Source organism: Bubalus bubalis, chromosome 12, assembly GCF_019923935.1.
Source record: "Bubalus bubalis isolate 160015118507 breed Murrah chromosome 12, NDDB_SH_1, whole genome shotgun sequence".
Lineage (NCBI taxonomy): Eukaryota > Metazoa > Chordata > Mammalia > Artiodactyla > Bovidae > Bubalus > Bubalus bubalis.
The window spans coordinates 54915570-54933977 of record NC_059168.1 but is presented as its reverse complement, the minus strand read 5'-3'; the positions used below and the strand labels follow the sequence as shown (position 1 = coordinate 54933977).

General features: G+C 41.0%; 1 protein-coding gene across 5 annotated transcripts in view; it reads left to right on the top strand.

Annotated features, from left to right (window-relative positions):
* The window catches only part of CTNNA2 (catenin alpha 2), a 1366752-nt gene that overhangs the window by 714869 nt on the left and 633475 nt on the right, over positions 1 to 18408 (top strand). The gene's annotated exons all lie outside the window — the stretch shown is intronic.

Genomic DNA, 18408 nt, shown 5'->3' with positions numbered 1-18408 from the left:
TTCCTGCAAAGATGGGCAAAATAAAGGACAGAAATGGTATGGACCTAACAGAAGCGGAATATATTAAGAAGAGGTGGCAAGAATACACAGAAGAACTATATAAAAAAGATCTTAATGACCCAGATAACTACGATAGTGTGATCACTCACCTAGAGCCAGACATCCTGGAATGTGAAATCAAGAGGGCCTTAGGAAGCATCACTGCGAACAAAGCTAGTGGAGGTGATGGAATTCTAGTTGAGCTATTTCAAATCCTAAAAGATGATGCTCTGAAAGTGCTGCACTCAATACACCAGCAAATTTGGAGCACTCAGCATTGGCCACAGGACTGGAAAAGGTCAGTTTTCATTGCAATCCCAAAGAAAGGCAGTGCCAAAGAATGCTCAAATGACTGCACAATTGCACTCATCTCACACGCTAGCAAAATAATCTCAAAATTCTCCAATCCAGGCTTCAACAATATGTGAACTGTGAACTTCCAGATGTTCAAGCTGGATTTGGAAAAGGCAGAGGAACCAGAGATCAAATTGCCAACATCTGTTGGATCATCGAAAAAGCAAGAGAGTTTCAGAAAAACATCTACTTCTGCTTTATTGACTATGCCAAAGCCTTTGACTGTGTGGATCACATCAAACTGTGGAAAATTGTTAAAGAGCTGGGAATACCAGACCACCTGTCCTGCTCCCTGAGAAATCTGTATGTAGGTCAAGAAGCAATAGTTAGAAATGGACATGGAACAGCAGAATGGTTCCAAATCAGGAAAGGAGTATCATCAAGGCTGTATATTGTCACCCTGCTTATTTAACTTCTATGCAGAGTACATCATGTGAAATGCCAGGCTGGATGAATCACAAGCTGGAATCAAGATTTCCGGGAGAAATATTAGTAACTTCAGATACGCAGATGACACCATGCTTATGGTAGAAATTGAAGAACAACTAAAGTTCTTAATGAAAGTGAAAGAGAAGAGTGAAAAAGTTGGCTTAAAATTCAACATTCAGAAAATTAAGATCATGGCATCTGGTCCCACACTTCATGGCAAATAGATGGGGAAGCAATGGAAATAGTGAGAGACCTTATTTTGGGGGGCTCCAAAATCACTGCAGATGTGACTGCAGTCATGAAATTAAAAGATGCTTGCTCCTTGGAAGAAAAGCTGTGACCAACCTAGACAGCATATTAAAAAACAGAGACCATCTAGTCAAAGCTATGGTTTTTCCAGTAGTCATGTATGGATGTGATAGTTGAATTATAAAGAAAACTGAGCTCTAAAGTACTGATGCTTTTGGACTGTGGTGTTGGAAAAGACTTTGACAGTCCCTTGGACTGCAAGGAGATCCAACCAGTCCAACCTAATGGAAATAAGTCCTGAATATCCTTTGGAAGGACTGATGCTGAAGCTCCAATACTTTTGCCATCTGATGTGAAAAACTGACTCACTGCAAAAGACCCTGATGTTGGGAAAGATTGAAGGCGGGAGGAAAAGGGGATGACAGTGGATGAGATGGTTGGATGGCATCACCCACTCTATGGACATGAGTTTGAGAAAGCTCCAGGAGTCGGTGATGGACAGGGAAGCCTGGCGTGCTGCAGTCCATGGGGTCACAAAGAGTCGTCAGACATGACTGAGCAACTGAACTGAACTGAACAGAAGGTGACTCTGTGGTGGGTCCAGGAGATGGAAATAGAGGCTAGAAATAGAGATGACCACCAGGTGGCAGTAGCATACACTGTATTGGGCACTTAAAGGAACGGTTTGCCTGGGGAAGTCCCTCCCAGTAAGTGTCTGGAGCAGCAACTCAGGAGAGGAGGAAAGTGAGGGAATTCCTGAGGAAAGAGGAATCAGAAGAGAGTTTCCTAGTATGGTGAAGTGACACAACAGCCTGAGAGAGTCTGAGTCAGCAGGCAGCAGTGGCTTGGGTTCTTTGTGATGGTGGATTTATCTTATCTATGGCTAGTTGAGTATTCTCAGGATTCTTCCCACTGTATGACCCTTTATGTAATAGATGCTGCTTATGTCTAAAAAGGAAACAAAACTGAGGTCTATCGACTAGTCTATGGCAGACAATTTACAAGACACATCTCTATGGTTTTTTTCCAAAGCATTTTGTAAATTTTGTTTTTTATTGAAGTATAGTTGCTTTACAAAATTGTGTTAATTTCAGGTGTATAGCACAGTGATTCAATGTTATTGTAGGTTACGTTTTATTGTAGGTTATTGCAAGATAAGTTTGCTGTGTTATACAGTAAATCCTTGTTGTTTGTCTATTTTATATATAGTAATTTGTATCTGCTAATTCTATATCCCTAATTTGTCCCTCCCCCTTCTATCTTCCTTTTGGTAACCATAAGTTTGTTTTCTAGGTCTATGAGTCTCCCTATGTTTTGGATATACATTAATTTGTACTAACAGTATTATTATTATTATTATTACATTTCACATATAAGTAATATCATAAAGTACTTGCCTGTGTCTGACATTTCATTAAGCATAATATTCTCTTGGTCTGTTCATGTTGCTGCAAATAGTAGTGTTTGCATTTTGTGTGTCTGTGTCTGTGTGTATCACATCTTCTTAATCCAGTCTTTAGCACTTGGGTTGCTTTCATGCCTTGGCTATTGTGAATAGTGCTGCTATAAACATTGAGGTACATGTATCTTTTCATATTAGTATTTTTGCTATTTCTGGGTATATATTGGGGAATGGAATTTCTGGGTGATATAGTAGTTCTATTTTTGTTTTGTTTTGTTTTAAGAAAACTTTATATTGTTTTCCACAGTAATGCTGCATTAATTTGCAATTCCCACCAACAGTGTTATGAAGGTTCCCTTTTCCCCCACATTCTCTCCAACATTTGTTATTTATAAACTTTTTGACAATAGCCATTCTGACTGGTGTGAGTTGATAACTCATTGTGGTTTTGATTTGCATTTCAATAAAAGTTAGCAGTGTTGAACATCTTCTGATGTGCATGTTAGTCATTGTGTGTCTTCTTCGGAAAATGTTTGTTTAGGTCTTCTACCGGTCTGGATTGAATTATTTTTGATATTGAGTTGTATGAGCTGTTTGTGTAGTTTGGGTATCAATCCTTTGTTGTTCACATTATTTGCAATTTGTTGTTGTTTTTCAATTGCTAAGTTTTAAGTGTCCAACTCTTTGTTACTCCATGGACTGCAGCATGCCAGGTTCTTCTATCCTTGACTGTCTCCCAGAGTTTGCTCAAATTCATGGCCATTGAGTCATTGATACTATCTACCCATTTCATCCTCTGCCACCCACTTCTCCTTTTGCCTTAAATTTTTCCCAGCATCAAAATCTTTTCCAGTGAGTCAGTTCTTTGCATCAGATGACCAAAGTATTGGAGCTGCAGCTTCAGCATCAGTCATTCCAGTGAATATTCAGGGTTGGTTGGTTGTATGGTGGTGCAGCATGGTGGCTTTTGATATGTTCTCAGTCTCAACTCAGAGCATAGTAGTCAAAGGAAGAGTTCTGGCAATTGGACCTGATTCTGATTTGGACTTCCCAACTTCCTATTTTATTTTTTTGCAATTTACTTTACTCTTGTATCTCATTTTCTTCTATTGCAAAATGAGGAATATCTACCTCCTAGAGTTGTGTAAGGATTAAGGGACATGTCACATATAACTTGCTTAGCAAAGTGTATAGCACATGCTGTTATTGTTGTTCGGTCTCTCAGACATGTCCCACTCTTTGCAATCCCATGGACTGCAGCACGCCATGCCTCTCTATCCCTCACCATCTCCCAAAGTTTGCCCAAGTTCATGTCCATTGCATCAGTGATGCCATCCAGCCATCTCATCCTCTGACATCCCCTTTTCCTTCTGCCCTCAATCTTTCCCAACGTCAGGGACTTTACCAATGAGTTGACTGTATCGGATCGTATTTGGTTGTACCAGATGACTAAAATACTGGAGTTTCAGCTTCAGCATCAATCCTTCCAAAGAGTATTCAGGGTTGATTTCCACTAAGATTGACTGGTTTGATCTCCAGGGGACTTCGGGAGTCTTCTCCAGCATCACAGTTCAAAGGCATCGATTCTTTGGCATTCTGCCTTCTTTAAAACAGAACAGTAGAGCACATCAGTCAGTTCAGTAGCTCAGTTGTGTCTGACTCTGCAACCCCATGGACTGCAGCATGCCATGAAGGCAAGCATGCCTGTCTATTACCAACTCCCGGAGCTTGCTCAAACTCATGTCCATCAAGTCAGTGATGCCATCCAACCATCTCATCCTCTGTCTCCTCCTGACTTCAGTCTTTCCTAGGTCAGGGTCTTTTCCAATGAGTTAGTTCTTCAAATCAGGTGGCCAAAGTATTGCAGTTTCAGCTTCAGCATCAGTCCTTCCAGTGGATATTCAGGACTGATTTCCTTTAGGATGGACTGGTTGGATCTCCTTGCAGTCCAAGGGACTGTCAAAAGTCTTCTCCAACACCACAGTTCAAAAGCATCAATTCTTCAGCACTCAGCCTTCTTTATAGTCCAACTCTCACATCCATAGATGACTATTGGAAGAACCATAGCTTTGACTAGTATAGCACATAGCTCTCAAAAATTAACCAATATAAAAATAGTAGGTATAAATTATTTTCTGCTGAATCCACCTGTATATTAGGCCAGCACTCTTTATATGCTTCGTTGATCATGCACTGCATATTCATCATCAGTTCTGTACATTGCACGGCCAGAGACCCGTGGGGAAAGGAGCACTAGATTGGTTAAAGAGTTGGCTTTCCATTAAATTATCATTTATTTAAAGACAATAAGAAATAGATACGAGCATTTCTCTGTTTCCTTACTGTGTTTGGGTCCCTAATAAGAAATCATCAAGCCCTCATTTAAAATGGTCTCAATGCCACAAAGTACTTCCCATCCTTAAAAAGAAAATTCACAAGTAATTACTGAGGACCTCTTTCTTGCTCAGTCCTATTCAAGACTAGGGAATGGAGGTGGGCTCCCAGGAAAGCAGGGTTTCCCTGCTCCTCAGTTTACAAATGGACTTTTCAGTTTCAAACTGAAATGCAGTTCACATCCTTTTTTTCCCCTTAATCATAGCATCTGTGGACTTGTTTAGCAGATCCCACTTTGTCCCTCCCTCTCAATACTTCTGAGTTGGATCCCATTTATCCCAGCATTCTGTTAAAAAAAAAAAAAAAAAAAAAGAAAGAGCCTTATAACCAACTAAACATCCTCTTCCTAAGGCAAGTATGTGGCTCTTCTAGGTTGCAGAATTCATAGCAAGGAAAGAGAAATTTTCTTAGAAAGCTTGATAATGCTAAGTGTTAGAGAGGATGTAAAGCCCTTGCAGGACATTTGGTCCTGTCCAAAACATCCATAAGAGATTTATAGCAATAAGACATTCAATCCACAACAAAAGGTCCTTGATATTTAGTCCTGTCCAAAACCATTTGGCATGGACCAAGTATGTTCATGGATATTTTGGATAGGACCAAATTTCAATTTGTCATGTCAAGATATATTTCCTGGACCAGATGTCTTATGAATATTTTGGAAAAGATCAAATGTCTGCTAACCTATAGAACAACTGTAACTCTCACATGTTTCTACAAGAAATGTAAAATGGTACAACCACCTTAGAAAAGAGTTTGGAAGGTTCTTTTAAACATTTATCTATCATACAAGCTAGCAATGACATTTCTTGAATTCTACTCAAATAGAATGAAAACTATATCTATACAAAGACTTATGTACTAATTTTCTTAGCACTTCTGTTCATAATAGCTCCAAACCAGAAACAACCCATATGTCTATCAACTAATGTTAATGAGTGAACAAATTATGATGTATTCATCAGTTGGAATACTACTCAAACAAACAAACAAAAAAAATGCTGAGTCATACAGCTAAACAGATGAATCTCAATATTTTGCTTATCTAAACAAGTCATGGAGAAGGCAATGGCACCCCACTCCAGTACTCTTGCCTGGAAAATCCCACGGATGGAGGAGCCTGGTAGGCTGCAGTCCATGGGGTCACGAAGAGTCGGACACGACTGAACGACTTCACTTTCACTTTTCTCTTTCCTGCATTGGAGAAGGAAATGGCAACCCACTCCAGTGTTCTTGCCTGGAGAATCCCAGGGATGGCGGAGCCTGGTGGGCTGCCGTCTACAGGGTCTCACAGAGTCGGACATGACTGAAGCGACTTAGCAGCAGCAGCAGCAAACAAGCCAGCCTCAAAAGAATGCATACTGTATTATTTTATGTATATAAAATGTAGAAAAAAATTCCAAACTAACATACCGTTACTGAAAGTAAGTTAGTGATTGCCTGGCAGCTGGGAATGAAAGAAGCACAGACTGAGACGAGGCACAGGGAAGCTTTTGGGGGTGATGTAAATGTTCTATATTCTGGTTGTGATGATAGTTACAAAGGCATGCACATTTTTCACAACTTTTTGAGTATACACTTAAAATGGGTACAGTATATAACTTTCTAGCATAATATATGTTCTATATTTTATAGTATGTAAAAAATGTGTCTATAGTACATAAAATGATGATTTAAAAAATAAAAGATACAGAAATATTTAAATTGTCACTCATGAAATTTTTCCAGGTATGTAACTGCATTGCTGATGAATCTATTAAATGCTTTGTTGTTGTTGTTTAGTCAGTAAGTCATGCACAACTGTCTGTGATCCCATGGACACCAGGGATGTCCGCCAGGCTCCTTTGTCTGTGGGTTTTCCCAGGCAAGAATACTCGAGTGGGTTGTCATGCCCTCCTTCAGGGGATCTTTCCAACCCAGGAATCCAACCCAGGTCTCCTGCATTGCAGGCAGATTCTTTACCATCTGAACCACCAGGGAAGTCCATTAAATGTTTACTAAGCACATTTATTCATTTGCTCAATCAATTATTTATTCAACCATTCATTAAGCACTGACCGCATGCTACCACAAGTGCTGAGTATGTAGCCCACAGAGATTAAAGGTAACTTTGTAGCCACAGCCCATTTGCAGTTTTAACAATTAGACCAATGTGAAAATAGTTGCCAATGAGGAGTTTAGCTGGGAGAATCAGTGATAGTCCCTGGGATGGGGTGGTGTTTGATCTAAGGCCTGGAAAGAAAAGAGGGTGTGGATGCTTTAGGCATAGGGAATAACATATGCAGAGCCATGGCAAGGGTGGTTCTCAGGTCTGAAGTGAAGACTGTAGATGTGTGAATACCAGTGAGGAGCAGAAAAGCAGGCGTGGTTCATGGGCCATGTCAGGAAGGCCTTCAGGGAGTTGCCTATTTTCTGTTTGGAGTAAATGAAGCCCTTTAAGCAGGAGAGTGGCATGCGTTCACTATGGTGTAGAACATTGGTGCTCACCTCACTGTGCTGCGTTGATTGAATGAGGCCCAGAATTTGAGAAGAGAGACCAGTTAGGGAATTATTGAAGTATTCTAGTGCAGGTGGCAGGAATGGCCTCTTTTCACTCTTCATATGTGTAACAAATGTCTTTCAGCCCACATGCTGTTGCCTTTCTATGTTGCTTAGTTTGTGTTTGTAGTGTGTGTTTAGTTTGGCCAAGGGTGCTTGGTGCTCACCCCTTCTCTCCAGGGCTTCCTGAAGCCTGTCCTCTCTCAACCTCCTTTCCCTTTCATCTTTTCTGAAAAACAAACAAACAAACAAACAAAAACACAAGCTAGGGAGATGACATGGTTTTCTTTTAGGTTTTTTAGGAAATGTGAGTCCTATTTGATTTCACCTCTGAAAGCAGTGCTGCCATGGATGATTTCCCCCATTGATGCAATGAAGCCAAGATTCTGTGTCAGCCTCAAAAGAGTATTTACAATAGAAAGTGTACAGACTCTCTCACTGATGAGTATTTACTGACTGTCTGTTCTATGTCCCAGCCTCTGTGAGGAGCTGGTGAGTTGGCTAGGTAGCTTGATGGATGACCAACACCTCTCTCAGCCCCTACTCCTTGCTTCTCACTGCAATCCCCACCCTCTTGTTCTCAATACAAAGGTCTGTGGAGATACCTGGACATATAAAAGGCAGTCTCTACCCACACCTGACATAATTCTGAAGGGAAGGAAACTGGCTACAAGTTAAGGCAGAATGGGAAGCACAATTGAAAAAGATAGAGTAAGGTTGGTGCAGTATTTTAAGTGAAGGGGAACTCTCCCCCCATCCCCTGCAATAGTATTTACACAGATGTGGCTGTTCCATGCACAGAAAAATTCCCCTAGAGATCATGTAAACGCTATAAGTCAGAGACTCTATTATGTGCTAGAAACACCAAGTTGAAGGATAGCAGCCCCCACCTCTGTTACCAAACCGAACTTGGGTCCACTCACCTGCACTCATTAAAGTCAATCTACAGACACTAGGTTGTAGTGAAGGGAAGGGCAACATTTACTGCAGGGCACCAAGCAAGGAAAACTGGGGGCTCATGTTCAAAACACCCAAACTCCCTGATGGCTTTCAGAGAAGGGGCTTTAAGGGCAGTGTAAGTGAGGGGTTTGCCAGGTGCGTGATCAGCTCATGCACAGTTCTCGGATTAGTTGGCATTAAGGTGAAGTTTCAAGCATCATCAGACTCCTGGTTTCAACCAGTCTAGGGTCTAAGTTCTTCGAGTCAGCAGTTTTCATCTGGTGGGTGTCTGCTTCCTGTGAAAGCAACCTAGGACCTGTGTCAGTCCTTTCTTATGGTCTAAATTGTTACCAGTTCCCCAGCCCAACAGCTATTCTTTGTCTAATCGTTAACTCTTAAGTTATCCTTTGAGACTCAGGGGAGTCCTGGGAGACTAGAGCGAAAGCCTTTTACTTTTAGCAACAGGGTCACAGGGGTTTGTACTGATACATATATATGCTAGGTCACAGTAAGTTTAGGTGGTGCTAGTGGTAAAAAAAAACCCACTTGCCAATGCAAGAGACGTAAGAGACTTGGGTTCGATCCCTGGATCAGGGATCTGACCACCAAATGGGAACTCACTCCAGTATTCTTGCCTAGAGAATCCCATGGACAGTCCATAGGGTCGCACAGAGTTGAACACTACAGAAGTGATTTAATGAGTAAGCAAGATGCTATACCATATATCAATCCAAGCCCCTGTATCCCTGTCCTTTGAATGACTTTCAGTCCCTCTTTTTATTTGTTGCTCCTCAGTCTTGAGGGGATCAGGTCCAGGAAAAGGAAGAGAGTAAAGTTTTGGACAGGGAGGCTAATCATAAACTCAGCAGAGGAAATCAGGTTTAGGAGGATTCAGTTTCTCTTTCAGTACATCCTGGAGGCAGGTTAGTCTGTAAAATGAGGTCATCCTCTTAAATTTTTTATTATTGCTTTATTCCTTAAACTTTGAAAAGATTCCTCAACTCTGTGTAATCAGAGATTGATTGATTAAACTAGTGAATTTTTAAAAAATATTGATTTATTTATCTTGGGGTATGCTGGGTCTTTGTGGGAGAAGGCAATGACACCCCACTTCAGTACTGTTGCCCGGAAAATCCCATGGATGGAGGAGCCTGGTAGGCTGCAGTCCATGGGGTCGCACAGAGTCGGACACGGCTGGAGCGACTTAGCAGCAGCAGCAGCAGGGTCTTTGTAGCTGTGTGTGGGCCTTTCTCTAGTTGCGGCGAATGGGGGCTACTCTCTAGATGTGATGCAAGGGCTTCTCTTTGCAGTGGCTTCTCTTGTTGCAGATCACAGGCCCTGGGGCTTGGGGCTTCAGCAGTTGCAGCTTATGGGCTCTACAGCACGCTTAGTCGTTGTGCTGTGTGGGCTTAGTTGCCCTGTTCTCAGTCACTCAGTTGTGTCCGACTCTTTGCGACCCCATGGACTATAGCCTACCAGACTCCTCTGTCCATGGGATACTTCAGGCAAGAATACTGGAATGGGTTGCCATTACCTTCTCCTATGGAATTTTGGAATTTTCCCTGATCAGGGATTGAGCCTATGTCCCCTGCATTGGCAGGCTGGATTCTCAATCCCTGGACTACCAGAGAAGTCCAAAACAGTGATTTTTAGAAGAGCCCTACATGTCATTGGGCCTTTGTAAATATAAGATTGCAGGTAAACCTAAAGGTTCAGACATGGAGACCTTTAAAAACAAAAAAAGAGCAAAGTTGGAGTACTTACCTACTTGACTTTAAAACTTACTTCTAAGTTCCAATAGTCAATGTATGATGTTGGTGAAAAGAGAGACAAATAGATCAACAGAAGAGTATAGAGAACCGAGAAGATCCACATATATATGGTCAAATGATTTTCAACAGGGACACCAAAACAGTTCAACAGGGAAACGACCTGGACCCTTACCTTACTTAATCCATGTACAGAAATTGACTTGAAGTGAACTGTAACCCTAAACTTAAAAGATAAAAACTATGCAGTTAGTTAGTAGTTAGTTACTACTACAAATTTAGCAGTTAGTATTGAAGAAGAGCTTTGTGACATTAGAATAAGCCAAGTTTTTTTTAGAGATAAGTCAGAAAGCATGAACCAGAAAGGGTATTTGAAACTTCCCCATTTGGAGAAAATTTGTGTTGGGAACCCTCTAGATAAATTCTTTCATTTGGAGACCTGGTTCCTTGACTCACCTTCTGTTCCACCTGTTCAAACATACTAAAGTCACTTGTGTGGCCCCAAGGAATCTTGTTTTAAAAGAAGAAAATTTCAACACTGAAGACAAATCAGACACAACCCTCCATGAATTTCTGAAGTTTAATCTCTGGTATCTAGTATCAAGCTGTATTATAGTGAAAATGTCTGAGATCAAGACACTGCAGTCTACTTGTGATATACACTGTCAGAGATAAACCACTCGAGGTGTGCACACACCCTATTACCAAAGAAGAAGGACATGCCTGCCAAGCTGCAGTTACACGGGACGTATTTTATATGTAGAACCAGTTATAGAAACACCGTTAGAGGAAAGAGGCAATAAAAACAGTACATTAATATTTTAAATGTTGGTTAAAAAAAAAAGCGTGGCCGGGTGAGGAGCAAATGCTTAAAGAACTTCCCTTTAATAAAAATGACATTCTCGGTTATATGATCCGCAGCAAATCGGCTTCAGCTGCGTTTTTATTTACCAATTTGTGTTTGGTGTTGTCACTAGGAGATGCTCCCCTATTCCACTTTATGGCAGCTTTTACATAAATTGCGAGCACGATTGGGATGTAAAACTGTCAATTCCCAGCAGCTCATAAACTAATGAATTTAAATTTTAATCGGGGGATTTTAAAACATGTGGGGGCTGCTTTCATTATCTGATGGCGTGTATCTCCAACAGTAAGTAGCAATCTATAAACGCTGGGGATGGCTCCCTTCAGAAATTTGTGATAAGAAAATTCTCACTCCTCTCTCCCTCCCTTTTTCTTTCTCACTTTGTTCATTTCCTATAAAATATCAAACTCCAGTGAATTTCACCTTTGCAAAAGGCATGACATAAGTTGTTTTTAAAATTGATCTGAACCAGAGAGATTTTATTCCCTTCCATAAATCTCTTTCCTACTCCCCTTTATATCTTTACTGCCACTCAGGTCTTTCCTCTGTTCTTCGTCCAGATTATTACTCCCCTAAGACAGACAGACAGACACACACACACACATGGACACACATTTGCACATGCACACACTCACCTTTGAGAACCATCAACATAACCAGGTAACCTACATAGAAGCATTTTTACTAGTAAAGGAAATACATGGTAAGTTCCTATTTAAAAATCTGTTAGGTCCTTGCTAGATTTTAAGTCAACCAGCCTTACTGACACTGGTTAAGGACAAAAAAAAAAAAAAAAAAAAAAAACCCACTAACCAGTCAAATACCATCAATCTGATGGTCAGAAAAATGCATTGTCTCTTTTTTTCTCTGTCTGGCATCCAGTTCAGTTCAGTTCAGTTCAGTCGCTTAGTTGGGTCTGACTCTCTGCGACCCCATGGACTGCAGCATGCCAGGCTTCCTTGTCCATCACCAGCTTCCGGAGCTTGCTCAAATTCATGTCCATCAAGTCAGTGATGCCATCCAACCATCTCATCCTCTGTTGTCCCCTTCTCCTGCCTTCAATCTTTCCCAGCATCAGGGTCTTTTCTAATGAGACAGTTCTCATTTCTAATGAGACATACTTTTAGGTGGCCAAAAGTATTGGAGCTTCAGCTTCAGCAGCAGTCCTTCTGGTGAATATTCAGGACTGATTTCCTTTAAGATTGACTGGTTTGATCTCCATGCATTCCAACAGACTCTCAAGAGTCTTCTCCAATACCACAGTTCAAAAACATCAATTCTTGGTGTTCAGTTTTCTTTATAGTCCAACTCTCACATCCATACATGACCACTGGAAAAACCATAGCTTTGGCTATATGGACCTTTGTCAGCAAAGTAATGTCTCTGCTTTTTAATATGCAGTCCAGGTTTTTCATAGCTTTTCTTCCAAGGAGCAAGCCTCTTTTAATTTCATGGCTGCAGTCACCATCTGCAGTGATTTTGGAGCCCAAGAAAATGAAGTCTGTCACTGTTTCCACTGTTTCCCTATCTATTTGCCATGAAGTGATGGGACTGGATGCCATGATCTTTGTTTTTTGAATGTTGAGTTTTAAGGCACTCTCTTTTAAACTCTCTTCTTTCACTTTCATCAAGAGGCTCTTTAGTTTCTCTTCACTTTTTGCCATAAGGGTGGTGTCATCTGCATATCTGAGATTATTGATATTTTACCCAGTAATCTTGATTCCAGCTTGTGCTTCATCCAGCCTGGCATTTCACATGACGTATTCTGCATGTAAGTTAAATAAGCAGGTGATAATATACAGCCTTGATGTACTCCTTTCTCAATTTTGAAACAGTCCGTTGTTCCCGGTCCAGTTCTAACTGTTGTTTCTTGACTGCATACCGATTTCTCTGGCACTACTTGCTTCTATATTTCTATTCCTTCTGGAACAACCAAAGGATTTCAGAGAGATAGAAGAAACAAAATACATGAGGTTTTCTTTGTGATTATCTTGCTGTTTTGGTGTTTTGGGGATCTAGAACTAGGATTTAGGTGTGTTTCTCTTGAAGCTTTCAATAGATGGTTGTTGTGAAGATTTAGTGTAAGTATGAAACCAAATCAGGGCTTCCCTGGTGGTTCAGATGGTAAAGAATCTGCCTGCAAAGCAGGACACCTGGGTTCAATTCCTGGGTCGGGAAGATCCCCTGGGGTAGATTTCCAGCCCACTCCAGTAGTCTTGTCTGGAGAATCCCATGAGTGATAGGTCTTTGGGGCTCTGGGTCACAGCTGTGTACAGAAGAGAGAGAATCAGTGGTGTTTCTGTAGTTAACTGTAGGGAGCAGGACTAGACAGAAGCTAGGGGTTGGAAATTCCAAGTTCCTTTGAACAGTTTGTCTGGAGGAACAAGCAAAGACAGAGAAGCACAAAAGAAACAAAAAGTACTTGAATTTTCTCATTTTCATTAAGGATGCTCCTGAAAAGTCATTCTTGGGAGCTCTGTCAGAGTCACGAGCCCTGCCAGAATGTTCTATTTCCTTGCATGTATAATTCAATGTGATATTGTTAGAGCAAGGGACCTGCTCCTTCTTACTTCCTATGTTAGACTAGGTTTCTTTACCAAAATCTTCACTGTGTTTTTTTTTTTTTTTTATTGTGGGTAAAAGGCAATATTTTTATGAATTTTTAATATTCCTGTCAAGATCTTACAAGACAATATTACTTTGCGAGGTATATAGGAATGCTAGCAGTTGGATGGAAAGTGGATCATAATTTCAAAATAGTAAATGCTAGCTCAGTGGCTTTCCCACAGAGAGATAATGTATCTCGGTGAGACAAGAGAGCATTTGTAGAAGAGGGTTTATTTGCAGCTTTCCACTTGTTCCCTTCTCCTGCACCAACCCAATCTCCTGGGCTCTCTTTAAATCATGTCTGTAAATATCTCCTCAGGTAGACCCGTGTTACCACAGGCAAGATGAAGCCCTCTGTCTTTGCCCTTAATCTATGGTCTGTAATGGGGTTTAGGAGCAAGCCAGAAGGGAACACAGGAAATATTGAGAGGTAGACATGGGGAAATGGGAGAAATAAAATCACAAAACCAGAAAGCACCTTTATGAAGCTCTCAGGTTTCACTTCTACCGATGGATTACCTTGGATATATGTGGAGAGGAGTCGCTCATGAAGAGGCATAGGGCTTCCTCCTTGTGTCAGTTTTGCTCAATATTTTTATTGATAACTTAGATTAAAGAGAAAGGGAAAAAAAGATGAGGTAGAGAAGGGGTGAGGCTGATTAAATCTACATGAGGTGAAGAACTGGCAGAGAGAGGTAATGGAATGAGCGCCGAGTTCAAGAGCTTTTGATGGGCCATGTAGACGTACAGTTAAACCTAAGAGGAAAAAGTAGCTCTTTATGTAGGTATTTTCAAGTCACCTTTATATGCAGAGGTTTATGAATATCTGACTTGGAATCAATGGTTTTAAATCCTTCCCAGAGCTTTTAGTTTGTTGCATGTAATATAAACCAATAGTGTCATACTGCTATCTATCTGAAAAAGCAATATTCCAGAGTGCCCTGGTGGTCTCCTGGTTAGGATTCAGCACTTCCACTGCCATGGCATGGGTTCCATTTCTCAGGGAACTGAAATCCTACAAGCTGCATGGTACAGGCAAAAGAAAATTTAAAAAGCAATGCTTACTTGATAAGTGAAAGTGACCCAGATGCCACACAGACTCTGGCATTAGTGAACACTCAAAAGCATCTTTCCAACAAATGAATGAATGAATTTAAAGAAAGATAAGTGTTTCCTGGTTTTCCAAAAGTAGGACCCACATATTTAGAAGGACAGAGTTCCTTCTCTCTACAGGGGAGACCTAGGTTTGGGCTTCCTGGTGACTCAGATGGTAAAGAATCCACCTGCATTCAGGAGACCTGGCTTCAATCCCTGGGTCAGGAAAATGCCCTGGAGAAGGAAATGGTTGCCCACTCCAGTGTTTTTGCCTGGGAAGTCCCATGGACAGAAGAGCCTGGTGGACAACAGTCCACTGGGTCACAAAAAGTTGGACCTGACTGAGCAACTAACACACACAGGTTTGTTCTAAATAATCCAAAGCACACAGACACACATGTTTCTATTTGTGCTGATCTGAACATTTTTAGGAAGTGAAATGCTCAGGAGTAATAAACAGGCTAATGAGATGGTAACATCAGGGTCATTAAAAACCCAATTAACTTGATCCAGACATTAGGTTGCACACTTGATTCTAGACATTCCATTGTGATATGTGAAATCGTAAGTTGGGAGGGAGGCAGTGGCCCAGTGTGGGAGAACGGAGGTGTGGGAGAATGGAATCTGAATTAGAAACGCAGTTACTGAGCTTTGGTTCTGTCTTTACCTCTGAGTAGCGTCAAGACCCTGGGCAAGTCGTCTGACCTTCTCATGCATGTCAGTAACCTAGCTTTCAGCCAACTTAGGTTATTAAGTTTCTTCATCTGTAGCTAAAGGCTTAGAATTTGTGGCTTGGGCTGACATTGCCCTGCAAACCTCATGGAAGAAGCCAAGTGAAAGTACTGGATAAATTGCAAAGTGTTTATAAAAATAAGAAACCTTTTGGTGACATTTTCCAGACAGTCTCAAGAAACTGATTTGGTTGTGTGACATAAACACACTACTTACTGGGAGGCCAGGATTACCAGCGTTTCTATCAGAGACTTTGCAGAATAAATGCTGTGACTCAAATGTACTTTCAGGTGAAGCTTTGAGGATTACTAGCCAAGCAGCTATTACGAAGCAGTCAGACGCACAGGCCTGTGCCCTAATCCTATTATAAGGCAGGCCAGACATCACTTACTTTGCTACGTCAACCTTCATTTGGCTGATACCAACAACTGTTAGGCCAATTGTGAATGGCACTCTGAACATTGGGGAAAACATTTTTCACTGTGATTCAGCAACCACAGTCCTGCAGACTCCCTTCAGGTTGTAGACAGTCCTGTGACGGGTTTACTCCATGTGTCCTGAAGTGAGTGTGGAAATGGTAAAACTGAAATCTGAACTGATACAATACAGATACTGTGTGTTTCTCATGGGGCACAGAACATGAGTGAGCTACATACATCAAACTGAATAGCCTGTACAGGTAGAAATGGCAGGAGGCATATATAATAAATGACTGTTTCTTAAAGGAAATCAACCCTGAATAATCATGGAAAAGACTGATGGTGAAGCTGAAGCTCCAATACTTTGGCCACCTGATGCAAAGAACTGATTCATTGGAAAAGACTCTGATGGTGGAAAAGATTGAGGGCAGGAGGAAATGGGATCGACAGAAGATGAGATGATTGGATGGCTTCACCAACTGAATGGACATGAGTTTGAGCAAACTCAGGGAGATAGTGAAGGACAGGGAAGCCAGGTCTGCTGCAGTCCTTGAGGTTGCAAAGAGTCAGACACAACTTTGCGACTGAACAACAACAATAATGATTGCTTCCAATAAGAAATCCAATTTCAGGCTGGGTTCAAGGAAATACTAATCTAATCAGGAAGTGTAGTAGCATCATAGACCATAACGAGCTGGGAAGATTTTCATAAGTCCCCAGTGGATGTCCCTATGGAGGCAGGTTTGAGGATATCCATTGTTCCTTCTGATTGGAAGTAGCCTCCCTGGTATAGGCAGGTTCCCCAGCCCATGTGGGTTTCTCTCTCTGGAGTGACCAGGATTGGCAACTTCAGAGAATGGAGGTGCTTCAACATAGCACTTCGCAAATGTTAACATGCATGTGAGTCACCTGGGCATGTTATTAGATTGATAATTTTTTCAGTAGGTTTGGGCTGAGGCCTGACATCTACATTTGTAACAAGCTCCAAGGTCGTGTCCACATCTGACCTTTGCCACCCCATGGACTGTATAGTCCATGGAATTCTCCAGGACAGAATACTGGAGTGGGTAGCCTTTCCCTTCTCCAGGGATCTTCCCAACCGAGGGATTGAACCCAGGTCTCCAGCATTGCAGGCAGATTCTTTACCAACTGAGCTATGAGGAAAGCTGCAAAGTCTCCATATTTTCAGTCCTGGCATAGAAGCATGAGGTACATTCTCTTTCTTTCTTTTTCGATAGCCATTTTTGTACAACTGAAAATAATTAAGAGAGTTTTAGGAAGGAAATAATATGAGTGGGCTGAAGAAAGCATTAATCACTCCAGACCCTACTAATCACCCAATTCTTTGGAGTATTGAGCTCCCCTTATTTGTGGAAATTCTTGTTTAGTAGCTCTGCTATTACAGCAGCATAAAGACTTTGAAAACTTAGGCTGTACCACCGAGTTCAGAAAAGCTCACTCTTTAGGATGTCATCCTCTTAATGCCACTTTTTAAGAGGAGAAGTATAATTCCTGTTAAAGCTAAAGTTGATGTGTATCATGATAATAATGCTTGTCATTTGCTGAGAGCTTGCTATATACTGTGCTTTATTGAAATCAGCTGATTTAATTCCTATATTAATCCTACAGTGAAGATACTGTAATTTGCTATTGCTTGTGGAAAAGAAATTTAAGCTTCATGCCAAAAGCCCAAGCTCTGAATCGTGTTGGTAACCTCCCTTTTGGTGATGGTCAGACTACTTTTTAACATATGCATGTTTTGCTTCTTATTGGTTATTTGCACAAGGACAGAGTAAGGGAGCAGCATATGTTTGTGCAATTAATGAAAGTAGAAATATTAATTCAACAAGTCTGTACTGTATCTTTCTTAAGTCTATTTTGTCTGTTACAACAAAATTATCTTAAACTAGGTATCTTATAACCAATATGAACTTACTGCTTACCATTCTTGTAACTTGGAAGTCCATGACCATGGCCCCACTGTGGCTGGGGAAGGGCCATTTTTCTGGCTCATATCCAGAATCTTCTTGCTTTATCCTCACGTGGTGGAAGGGGCTAGGGAGTTCTGTGGGGTCTCTTTTGTTAGATCCATAAGACTTCTACCCTCATGACTTAAATGCTTCCCCAATGGCCCTGCCTTCTAATACTTCCACCTGTGTGGTTTAGGATATCAACATATGAGTGCTGGAGAGACACAGATATTCAGACCATGGCAATATCTTTTAATGCAAGCTACTGTACTTGGATTAAGTACAATACAGTTTTTGTTTTGTATGATTTTAAGAAAAGGTCATAGCTAGGAGAGTGGATACTGAACGTTCTCATCCTAAGGAAAAAAAATGTAATTACATGGAAATAGATGTTAACTGGACTTATTGCAGTTATTATTTTGCCCAGTATATTATTTTGTATTATTTATACAAATATTGAATCATGATGTTTTACACCTAAAACTAATTGAATATTATGTCAATTATGTTGTTGTTTAGTTGCTAAGTCATGTCCAACTTTTTGCAACCCCCATGGACTGTAGCCCTCCAGACTCCTCTGTCCATGAAATTTTCCAGGCATGAATAC